We start from the raw sequence: 13,187 nt of genomic DNA, 5'->3' as shown, positions 1-13,187 counted from the left end.
TCTGATGCAAAACCAATCTGTAAATGAGAGCAAAAGCAGAGTGAGTGCAAAAGGTCGTGTGCCTCTGCTCCTGTGGGCGACTGAGTTCTGGTGTTAAGTGTTGTGCAGTTTCACTTTTGGATTAAGGAGCGTCTGACTTGGAGTCGTGAAGTTCACCAGCGATTTTCTTTTCGCTTTGGAGGTAAAAGCAGTTAGACGGCTCACAATAATTCATGCACACACCCGCCTGTGGCTCCTGCCCTGTGCCCTTATATTTTATTCCTGCTGCTTTGAAAACAACATGCTATTATCTTGTCAGTTCTTTTGGGTCATTTTAAATCAATATCAATACCAAATCCAAAATTGCAGCAGCTATCCTGTGTAAAAATTTTGCACCTGTCTCTCCAAAGCTTACGCCAGTCTCTCCATTATCTAACAGTTTTAACTCTTGTAGTTTAATGAGTTATGATAAATCTGGCAGCTCTTGTTAAGCAACCAACCATTTTCCTATAATGATAAAATCATGTTTCTGGCAACAAAATATGTAAGTGTCAAATCCTGTAAAACGTTTGTCTTTCTCTCTATATGCATCTGTACCTGTTTCACACTATTGTATTTAAATCTCACAGCACTTCGACGTGTCCTCGCAGGATCTCCGCATCACAAGATCACGTGGGCCAGTTAAACCAATCATTGTTGCGCTCTCAGTGACCTCACATGGTCACGTGACGCAGCGTGGCCAATCACGTGAGCTTATTATGCCACTGTGATTTAGTCTGAGTTAGGTGCTGTTGGAAGCTGGTTGAGAGTCGACCTGCCGGAGCCTTCTATCCTGTCTCAAACTGTGTTAAAGGGCTTGTATGCAAGGCGTAGTCGGCGGAAACTAGCCGGGTTTCTACCCCCCTGATGGCGAGCTGAAAGGAGCAGGCCTCAAACCTACAGAGCCTACCTGAATATTGCAGATATTCAGATCAAGATACAGGACTAGATAACAGATAACATTTTCAACATTAACTCACAGTACTTTCATTTCTATTCCCATTTGTCCTCATATCTCTCTACTGTCTTTTTCGGACTATATGTCGCTTTTTTTTTTTTTTTTTTCATGGTTTGGGTGCTTCCTGCGACTTATACTCCGGTGCGACTTGTGTATTCAAATTTTCACACTGACAGCCACGAGAAGCTCTAGTCTTGTGTGTCAGTATCTGCTGCTCCTGTTACTCCTGTACCACCGTCGCTTCACTCTACTGCGCATGTCTCCTGCAGAAAGAGCCGCTGTCCTGCTGCACGTAGTGAAATATGCAGCCGAAAACGGTGATCGAGCAGCAGAAAGAAAGTTTGGCATGAGCGAGAAACTGAGCGAGGGTTTGGCAGAAAGCGGGGATGGAGAACACAGCTTCACGGCAACCAGACGGGTGCGCCATGCGACTTTCCTGGAAGTCACTGGATGGATGGACAAAGCCTGGACTTCAGTGACACCGAAACCATCCTGTCATCATTCAGAAAGGCCAGAATTATTCTAACTGGAACTGATGCTGAGTCTGACGACAGCGACACAGAAGAGGGATTGCTGCTCCGTTTACCTCCAGAGGTCGTGCAGAAGTGACACCGAGGATGAAGAATTAAATGGATTTAGTGATTTGAAGTGAGATCAAGAGTTTGGTAAATTAAAGTTATGTTGTTTAAGCTATAGTTAACTTACATTAATGCCTATTCAGCCTGTTCTCTGTTCTACTGGTATTACTATAACTTTCGAGATGAAATGTCATTTCCTGGTCTCTGATTTTATAAAATGACTTATACTCCGGAGCGACTTATAGTCCAGAAAGTACAGTGCTTTTGACAACCCTATTCTGAAACTGAACAACATTCTGCTTCCATATCTCTCATCTCTACATGCTATAGCTCTGAATCTGGCCCATTCAGATCCATTCTAGCACTGCCCTCTCATCACAAAGCACCCGGCGTAGTATATCAGGTCAGACCGATCACATTAATAAAGAATAATGAAGGAAATGTCCGAATATCAACTCCACCATGCGTGAATATGAAACAAAGTGCTCCATTCTTGTATTGTTCTTGATGCAATAGTATGTGGCCCTCATTACCAGCGCTGAGGAGTCGTCTAGCCATAACGGCCACGCTTCGGTGAACGGTGTTTGGGATTTTCACGCCTCACAGATTCACAATGTCATAGACTGCAGCCGGAACGTGCCAAGAGCGGGGAGCAGAGGGAGCTCCACTGTTACAACGGCTGAATCTGTGAATGTGGCTAATTTAAGATAAAGCGTGGATAAAAATAATAAAGACTGTATTTCTTTGTCAGCTAATCAGAGCTGACCTTCACCTCTCAAGCAAGCAAAACTCAATGCCCACTGTAAGGAGGTGTGTGTAATCCTTCCTCCAGGTAGGTAGGAAAAGAAACAAACTCTACGTGTATCACCGATTAAGAAAAGAAAATTGGAGAATAATGTAAGTTGTTTTGACAAAAAGCGATTAAAGATTGCTCAAACATAAATCACTCCAAATACAACTTTAAAGAGGGTAAGTGAGAAGGGGAAACAACTATAGTGCCTAATTACCATATTTTTTGAACTACAAGTCGCACTTTTTTTCATGGTTTGGGTGTTTCCTGCGACTTATACTCCGGTGCGACTTATATATTAAAATGTTCACACTGACAGCCACAAGAGGGCGCTCTAGTCTTGTGTGAAAGTATCGGCTACTCCTGTTACTCTTGTACCGCTGTCACTTCACTCTACTGTGCATGTCTCCTGCAGAAAGAGCCTCTGTCCTGTCTGTATCATGTCAGTCGATCGCACCATTACTTCTGCTTCTTCTTTCCACTGAAAATTAAAAATTTAAATGAACTTATAAAGACAATTGAGAAGACTGAACACAAATGTCCCCAAAAAGAAAATCATATTTTGCAGATTACAATCTGCAGCCGAAAACGGTAATCGAGCAGCAGAAAGAAAGTTTGGAGTGAGCGAGGAACTTGTGACATCGGGAGGGTGCACCATGAAACTTTCCTGGAAGTTACTGGATTTATTGACAAAGCCTGAACTTCAGTGACACCAAAACTCCTGTCGGGATTCAGAAATGCCGTTATAATTCTAACTGGAACTGATGCTGAGACTGAAGACAGCTACACAGAAGAGGAAGGTCACGGAGTTGCTCAGAAGTGACACTGATGATGAAGAATTCAATGGATTTTGTGATTTGGAGTGAGATGGAGAGTTTGGTAATTTGTCACGTTAACAGCCCGTTGTTTTCTATTCTGTTGTTATTAGTATAACAGGGTTTTGTGTTAACTTTGTGTGAAAAAACAAAACGAGACACAACTCCAAGTATGTTTGTGATAAGGAAACTACATTATACATAAAACAGGAAACAGCAGCTAGCGTCCAGTGTGCTCAGTGCTCAATGTTGCTTCAACACAGTATAGACAGAGAACCTTCGTCCTTCGTCCTCTTTTTGTCTGCTCATGAATGAAATGTGGCATTGAAAGTTCCGTTCCAAAGCTCCACGCTGTATACGTCAGCAGCCTTATACACAGAATGTCACACTGGATTTACACAGTGCTTACCATGTTTATCTGCCTCCACAGATTACACTGGAGCTAACGCTGTACTAGACAGTGCTTTCTCAGACTTTCACTTCTGGCATCTGACGCATTTCTCCTGGTCCAAGTTTGTTCTGCTCTCTGCAAAAACTGCGCCTCTTAATCAGTTCAAAATCCTGATTTCAGCCTGTATAGACCATATAGATCTGTGTATTCAGATGATATAGATCAAAGACTGGGTCGCCTTGTCACAATCTGCATGTAGGTCTCAACATTCAGTTCTGACACATGATGAAAAGTAAAGACATGTTTTGTATAATTTCTAATCTTTTTGTAATTATTTTATTGACTATTTTGTTCCCATATCGCCGGTTCAATGTTGAAAAGAAATAGAAATGAGCTACAGTTAATGTCGACTTATGGAGACACTTTATTGCTGCTTCAGTGTTTTTCATTGTTTAAAATTTGAGGAATACAAATTGTTCAGAAAGACATGATCACTCAGTCAACAATAAAATATCCTCATTAACGTTCAATAATGGTCAAATCTACCTTTATTTTGTGATTTAAAAATGGGTCCCCAGAAAGAAAAAAAAAGTTTGGGAAACACTGATATAGATCTCTGATTAATTAAGCAATTTCCACCAAATCATCTGTCGCCAGAGAAGGATCATGTTACTTATTACAGGGGTGACAGTAACTCAGTTGTTTGTCCACTGATCTGAAGGTTGGCGGTTTGACTCCTGCTCTTGACGTAAACATCACTGGTTGAGCGGTCAGATCCACTGACCCACAGGTTGGCGGTGCGATTGCGTCTCCCACAGATGAATGCTGTCGTTGTGTCCTGAACCTCGCCCCCAGTCTCTGTGTACACTGGTGTGTGAATGTGTGTGTCCATGAGTGAGTGGTTCATTGATGTAAAAGCGCTGAGGTGGAAAAGCGCTGTATAAAAATGTACCATTTACCATTTACTTATTCAGGAAAATTAACACTGGGCCAATGAGTGTTTTCAAAAGATTAAAACATATAAATATATTCTGTGTAATATCGCTCATGCATTTAATAGCCATTTTATTGTGTGAGAACTGCAAAGTAGAACTTGCAGTTAGGCAAAGATGTGCATATATTGTCAGTAATATATTTTATTTTATTTTTATTCAATATTTCGCCAGGTAAGTCAACTGAGAAAACCTTCTCATTTGCAATAATGACCTGGCCAAGAGGAAGGATAAAACAAAAGCACAAACAGAACACACTCACACATCGACCATAAGAGGAAACAGTGAACAGAGACATAAGACAGTGAGATATTTGCAGATTAAAGACATTAAAGTGTTAATAGCATGTACAGTTATCCTATAAAATACTCTAGATGGAGTTTTTAAAAAAACTAAAATTGAACTAAGTTTTAAAGTCTGTTAAAGGTGGTTCCAGACACTTGCTGCAGAAAACTGAAATGAGAAGCGGCCCAAAGCTGTGCGAGCTTTAGGAACGACCAAGGTCATGTATCTGTTGGAGCAGTGTGCGGCTGGAGCTGTGGATGTGCAGGAGTGAGCTGAGGTAGGACAGAGTTTTACCAATTAAACATTTATAAATGAACAATAACCAGTGGGTTTGTCTGCGGGTGTGGAGACAGGGCCACTTCACCAGAGAGTAAAGTGTGCAGTGATGGTGGTAAACGGTGCATCTGTGACAAAGCGGATGGCTGCATGATAAATCACATCGAGCTTATGGAACAGTGTTTTTGATGCAGATCTGTAAACTAGGTCTCCATAGTCAGTGATGGGGATGACTGTAGTTTTGACCAAAATCTCTTTTGACGTGTGAAGCTGTTTTTATGTTCATACATGATATTCTTAGTTTGACTTTAGTGAGCAGATTGTGAATGTGCCATACATGACACAAGGAGGCTCCTGGATCGCCCGGGCCTTTCTGTGCAGAGTTTGCATCCTTCTCCCTGTGTCGACCTTAGCTGTGTCCAACCCTGCCCAAGACGGACTCCAGATCTGGAACACAATGCCCCTGACAGGTGTCCCAGAAGCATCGAAGAATGAGTCAAATAAAGAGAATGAATTTACCGCATGAGGGATCAGTAAAGTAAACTTTAACCTAGAAAACCATACTGTATGGATCAAAAATTGTGATGTAAAATCAAATCTAACTAGAAAAGCACTCAGAGAGCGCAGACCTCTGCCAAGGACTACAGTCCCCCTCATATTAATTGTGTTTTCCATAAATATTTGTCTCGTATCTTTCAATTTGGAATATGAAAGAGGATCCCATTGTCCATCCCTGAGTCAAATTTCATGGGGTTTGGTCAATAATTAACCGAGATATTGAGAAACAAAATTTTTGGCCCCATTTACCACAATGTTAACTAAAATTTCAAAGTGATCCAGAATCCAGGATTTCTTCCGGATCACCCCCAAAATGAAATCAGTTCTTCCTTTTCACATTTCCAACAAATCCTGAAAATTTCATCAAAATCGGTCCACAACTTTTTGAGTTATGTTGCTAACAGACAAACAAACAAACAACAAACAAACAGACAAACGCCGGCAAAAACATAACCTCCTTGGTGGAGGTAATTACCGTATTTTCCAGAGTATAAGTCGCACTAGCCAAAAAATGCATAATGAAGAAGAAAAAAAACCAAACATATATAAGTCACAAGTTAATTTATTTTATAAAATCTGAGACCAGGAACTGATATTTCATCTTGAAAGGCAAGTTACAGTAATAACAACAGAACTGAGAACAACAGACTGTTAACGTCACATATGAACAGTTCTTCAAATAACTATAACATAAACAACAGAACAGAACAAGTTTACCAAACTCTCCATCTCACTCCAAATCACTAAATCCACTTCTGAACAACTCCATGACCTCCGGAGGTAAACAGAGCGCCACTTCCTCTTCTGCGTAGCTGTCGTCAGACTCAGCATCAGTTCCAGTTAGAATTATTCCGGCATTTCTGAATCCCGACAGAATGGTTTCGGTGTTATTGAAGTTCAGGCTTTGTCGATCCATCCAATGACTTCCAGGAAAGATGCATGTCACACCCGCCCCGTTTCCATGAAGCTGTGTTCTCCATCCCCGATTTCCACCAGTCCCTCACAAGTTCCTCCCTCACTCCAAACTGTCTTTCTTCTGCTCGATTAAGGTTTTAGCTGAATATTTCACTACTTGCAGCAGGACAGAGGCTCTTTCTGCAGAAAACATGCGCAGTAGAGTGAAGTGACGGTGGTACAGGAGTAACAGGAGCAGCAGATACTGACACACAAGACTAGAGTAAGTCGCACCGGAGTATAAGTCGCAGGAAACACCCAAACCATGAAAAAAAGTCAGAAAAATACAGCATTCCTAATAATGTACAACAGTGACTGCATATTTGTAATGTTGAAATTGTATGTTTCAATGGACCCAGGGATCTAAACAAACAAACAAACCTATAATATGACCCTAATTCTATGTTCTAATTAATGAACATATAAATCTGCGCTGGGACCCGCTTACATTTTTCTTGTGTACTTTTAATTTCTACTATTATTAAGTAATTTAAATACTTTTTGTCATCCATTAAGAACTATTTCCAGCACGTTCAAGTAATTTCCCCCACTGGTTTGGTTAAAATCAAATTATATAAGCAGCTCCACGCTAAATAAGCCACGACAGAATCGCTCCAAACAATATTCCAGCCCATTTTTAACTCGTATATATTCCTTTGGCGTAACACAGCGAGAGGCTAAGTGGGGTCAAGTCTCTACCCGTCCAATACTCCACTGCTGGCAAAAGTTAACAGCTTGGCATTGTGACGATAGCGCTCCTCCACAAAATGTTAACATGAGAATGACAGCCATAATGGGAAAAGAAATTACAGTTTTAATGTCAAGTGTATTTGTGTGTTTGTTTGCGTCGTGGGCTGAGGAGGGCCACTAGAGCGGGGGAAAGCGCTGATGGGATTCTGGAGCCTTTCAGAGATAAACTGTCAGCACAGACGCCGTGACGACAGCCTGTCAGTCAAACGCGCACGGCCGGCCCCCGCGTCACCGCTCCAACGCCGCGCTGTGTACGGCGTGTCAAAACCGACTCTTTCACCCGTGGAGAAGGAGGAAAAAATATTGAGAAAAAAACACAAAAAAACAAAACAGACAAACTATTGGTAAATGTGTGATTTTTTATTTTATTTTATTTTTTTATTCAAAGGAGAAAAATGTGGAAAATGTGGAATTTGTAGACAGTGGTCCCGTTTATCGTGGGGGTTATGTTCTAAAAATAACCCTTGATAAGTGAAATCCGTGGAGTAGTCAACTTTATATTTTACAATTTTGTTATAATTGCTTTAAACTTTTAAATTGTTTTAAGGCTGTAAAACCCCTCACCACACACTTTATACTCTTTTCTCAAACAGGACAGTTAAGTCTTTTTGCATCCTTCTTAAAACTTATTGCTGCTGTCATCCTTTTGTTATTTTCCTCCTTCTTTATGTAACGAATCAAAGATTTATTTATTCCGTAATGGAGCCCTACAGCACAAAGTCCTGCACGGGTCCATTTTTGGAGACCCGCACCCGCCCAGCACCCAGCACCGCACTCGCACAGTCCAGTATTTTTCTACTGTTCCTTGATTGGTGTTAAACTTGTCATTTATATTTACAACAGGTTTTATCCCACCAAATTACGTCAATATTAGAGAATCGTCAAAGCCTGTCATATGCACTTTAAACTACTGTAGTTGCTGTTCCACACTTTATTCTTGGATGACATTTCCCATGTGTTTGTATGGCTGACATTTCTGTAGGCCCGGGGGGAGTCCTGAGATCACGTGTCACAGCCCGTCTCTCACAGGGGCTTTGAAAAACTGGAGGTGTTGGGAATGACCAGGGGCAAGAAACATGGTGTTATGCAATATCCAAGCCCAGAATACACCATCAGTGACACACATTCAGCTGAAGAATATATAGAAACATTGTTAAGGGTCCAGTGTTAACTCTTTCCCCCTTGGACGCCAATTAGAAACAACCCATACATATATGACTAAGGTTACCCATAGAGCATAACTGCATAAAAGAAAACTATTTATTATAAAGGATTTTCACACTCATGAACTTAATTGAAACACAGATATATTTGGTATCTCTGGAAACCTTAGACTCTGAACTCTTCATTTATGGATGTTTAAATGTGATTCAACTCATTTACAGGTTTATAACAGCTCACTGAAAATGAGAGTTTACCTGGTCAGGTGCAAAATCGAAAACCAAAAACTACATTCAGCATCTGATATATGCATGTGCTGTACTATATTCATAAAAAATAAATAAATAAATAAAATAAAAATATATATATATATATATATATATATATATATATATATTTTTTTTTTTTAAGTATTTAAACAGATTTCATATCAGCAGATACAGTATAGCCAAGTGTACACCTGTTTGTACCTGTTGTTCACCTGTGTGGACCTAATTAGTTTTTTCCATTTAACTTAATCAACTCATAATACAATAATAAAACTCTTCCTCGTCAGTGGGTGTTCAGTATTTGTCATCTTGGATACTTTCTCGTGTGCAGAGTTCCACATAAGCGTTTGTTTCTGTAGCAGTTCTGTCATACATCGCATCTTGGAAAAAAAGACTGAAATATTTCAAAGGACTGGCCTGAGCAACATCCAGATTTCAGGGCAGTTTTGGTTCATAATCGAGTATAAAGTCCCCGATAGTTTGTGTGGATATCACAGGACTCCATACAGACGTATCACCGGCATTCTCACCTTCATAAGTTTCACTCTCTGTAAGTCCGTCGCTATCGCTGTTTTCCACTTTGATAATCAACTTCATCATCACTTTGAAATCTATAAAAGTCACTTTCTCTAAACTTATCCATAAAATACACCCGCTCCTCATTATTTCTAAAACTATGTGCTGCAGAGCCACAATCTTTCCATTGCGCGTGTTTCGTGTTGTGTTTTTTCCAGAAGCTACAATTGTCACTACTTCGATTAACTAAATCAGCGAAAATGTATCCTTGAATCCTACTGATCAGCCTAGTTGTGGGTTGTAGTGGCCCCCGCCTATCACAGCCTCTGTTTACATGTGAAAAACCGAGTCGTTTCTAATGGTCGTCAAATCACGTCTTTAGTGAAACAGCGGAGGGGTCAAAACACGTCATTAAGGGGGGTCGTAAAGAGTTTAGGCAGAACTGACTCTTGGAAGGTTTCAGTCATGTTATAATGTTGTTACCTCCTCAAAAAACAGACCTGGAGTTGTGTTTTGTTTCATTCACACGTTTGAGTGACTCTTTATTATTAGTCTGTTTACATCTCCAAAAACTCAAAATGCTCTGTTCCATTTAGCCACATCATGAAGTAGTAGTTGACAAATTAACAAGTACCTTTTAACTTTTGTTCAGAGGAGATTGGCAACTCCACGGCTGAAATTATCCAAATGTTTCCAGTGAGACTGAGAGAAGAAGTCAAACTCAAAAACACAACTCCCGGTCTGTTTGTGATGAGGAAAACAACATTATAACAAAGATCAGAAAATAGCGTAATATGGACCATTTAAGTGTGACATTAGCACACGGTCCAAGCGCTCGTACTTCCACAGAAACAAACAGCAGAAACTGGAACTGTGTCCGACTGTCCACCCTAGTCCCTCACCCCTCATTCACTACATAGGCCTCACGCTTTAACGCACTATATACTGTTGACTATATACTTGATTTCTGTCATACATAATGATCAGATCAGACTGGCACACAAGTATTTATGAACTAATGATAATCATATGAGTTTCTGTCACACTAGATTTCACGTAAACAGACTGGATGACTTGCTTTTTGCCTGAAATATGGAGATGATCGATCTTTTAACAGCTGTAGCTAAGGTAAGCGGGTAACACTTGCACCTTTACACCATAACGATTTATTTAAGCGCACTTTATTCTGAATCACAGATATACAGTGCCATAAATCGGCGCTTTTATCTGCTTCATTCAGTCGGGTCGTGTCCAGTTAAACACCTGCTGCTGTGCGCCGTTGTTTTCCAGACTCTCGCAGGGCACTGTGGTCGAGATTGATTGGTCTAGTGACCACCGACTTTTCAAGGTGCACTGTGTGAATTTTTGCGAGCACTACTTTTTCACTGGACATTCGGACAGCCCTAAAAATGGTCTGACCCTTAGATAGTAGGGAATAGTGTGGACATTCAGACAGAGCCAGGGACTTGTTCTGAATCTGATAATGAATTAAAAACACCAGTGGGCCTGTAATTTTTCAATAAAATAGTTTGTTTAATAATTTTTATTTTTCCAGTCCAAATTATAATTGGAAAAATATTTTCAACATTTGTCTTAAAAATATCTCTAGAGGAAAACCAGACTTCACTGATGCTTTTGTGCAGTTTTAAATTTGAAAGCAGTTTTGTTCAAAGCCTTGGAGCAGACAAAAATCATCAAAAACCCATTGTAGTGAAAGAGGCTGAAATTCTATTGGACCCAGGAGATGGATTGTTTACGTATGTAAACACGGTTCTATGAATGACAGTGAACCTGTAACATGGGGTCAGGAGCATTATGCCAAATAAATCACACCTGAGAGTGCGCAGTACACGTATATGAACAGTGTTGGGCATTTTACTTTAAAAAAGTAATTAGTTATGGTAACAAATTACTTCCCCCATAAAGTAACTGAGTTAGTAACTCTGTTACCATGGTGTAAAAGTAATTAATTTCTCAGTAAAGTAATTATCCAGTTATTTTTCATGTTATGTACTTTTGCTGGAAAAATTGAGTTTGCGGCTCCGTTTCTCTCATTTGACTCCAGAATGGCTCAGTATACATGCAAATAATGCAATCACTGCTGCTGAAGGTGCATTTTAATAGATTCAGCTAGAGTGGATGAAAAAACTGCATTAATTTCCCAAAATTATCTTATAAAAATAATCCAGGAGTGTCATATCCAATGTGGAAATTGAGGACAAAAATATCCAGTTTTTTCCATAAATGCAAACATAACACTATTTACAAATTCTTTGGCTTTGTCCAACTTCATCGGATTTGAACAGCCCTCCACCATCACCTCAGAGAAGATAAACTTTAACTTAGGACATGACAACAGCTGACAGGTAGAGCCCTTCATTAACTGTCTTCTCCTCTCCCGAGTCATTCTCGCCACAGTGGATGAGGAAGACATCCGGGGCTGCTCTTCCTTTTTGGCACTGCTGAAAAAAAGGGCATCAACCTCTTCCACTTCAGACCACCCCAGGCAAACCAGGAGATGGTGGTGTTGGTGAGGCCAAGGTTTCTGTTTTTATTTATTTATTTATGTATTTAGTCATTGTCTTTTCAGGATTTAGGAAGTTTTTTATTGATTGTTGTACAGAAATTCCAATTCAGGGCCACTGGGCAGCACTGATCCAGCAACAGGTGAGACACTAGTGACACAAAAGTAACATTTTAAATCTAAAGCCCCATAATCCAAGAAAAACTAGGTGTTAAATTAATGTAATTAACAACACTACTTGCAGAAGATCCATCTCCGCTCACATCTTTTGACATATTCATTTAGCAGTTTTATATTATTAATTAGAATTTCATTATTTTTAATTACCATACTTTATTTTATTTATTATAGGTTTTAGTTGAAAGTCCTGAACATAATTTTGAGTGCAGATTCATTCATTGCCATTTAGAATCCTGAAGATTTCCCCCTTTTAAAGCCACATTAAGAGTTTTACTCATGGGCCAGCTTTTCTGTTACCAGGCCGTCAACTGGAAGTCAACCAGAGGCCAAGGTTTCTCCCCATGGTCTTTGCAGCTGCTTCTGTCCTACGCTGGACTTGTACAGCGGTGTGACTTGTATATTAAAATTTTCACATTAACTAGTCATGTGTGTGAGTATCTGCTGCTACTATTACTCCTGTACCACTGTCACTTCCCTCTACTGTGCATGTCTCCTGCAGAAAGAGCCTCTGTCCTGCTGCAAGTAGCGAAATATTCAGCTGAAAACGGTAATCGAGCAGCAGAAAGACAGTTTGGAGTGAGTGAGAAACTTGTGAGGGACTGTCGAAAGGTGGTGATGGAGAACACAGCTTCACGGCAACAGGGGGGGTGCACCATGCAACTTTACTGAAAGTCACTTGATGGATGGACAAAGCCTGGACTAAAGTTACAGCCGAAACCATCCTGTTCGGGATTCAAAAGGCTGGAATAATTTTAACAGGAACTGATGCTGAGTCTGACGACAGCGACACAGAAGAGGAAGCGTTGCTCTGTTTACCCCCGGAGGTCACGGAGTTGTTCAGAAGTGACACCGAGGATGAAGAATTGAATGGATTTAGTGATTTGGAGTGAGATGGAGAGTTTGTTAAACTTGTTCTGTTGTTTATGTTTATGTCATCTGAAGAACTGTTCATATGTGACGTTAACAGTCTGTTGTTCTCTCTTCTATTGTTGTTACTGTCACTTGCCTTTCAAGATGAAATGTCGGTTCCTGGTCTCTGATTTTATAAAATTAAATTCCCCCCAAAAGTGCGACTTATATATGTTTTTTCTTCTTCATTGCGCATTTTTTGGCAGATGCGACTTATACTCCGGAGTTTCTTGTAGTCCGAAAAATACGGAAGTTTTTTGAGG

This window comes from Boleophthalmus pectinirostris, unplaced genomic scaffold (genome assembly GCF_026225935.1).
Source record: "Boleophthalmus pectinirostris isolate CB_2022bp ecotype Guang Dong unplaced genomic scaffold, ASM2622593v1 HiC_scaffold_23, whole genome shotgun sequence".
In the NCBI taxonomy this organism is placed as follows: Eukaryota; Metazoa; Chordata; class Actinopteri; order Gobiiformes; family Gobiidae; genus Boleophthalmus; species Boleophthalmus pectinirostris.
This window is presented reverse-complemented; position numbering follows the sequence as displayed.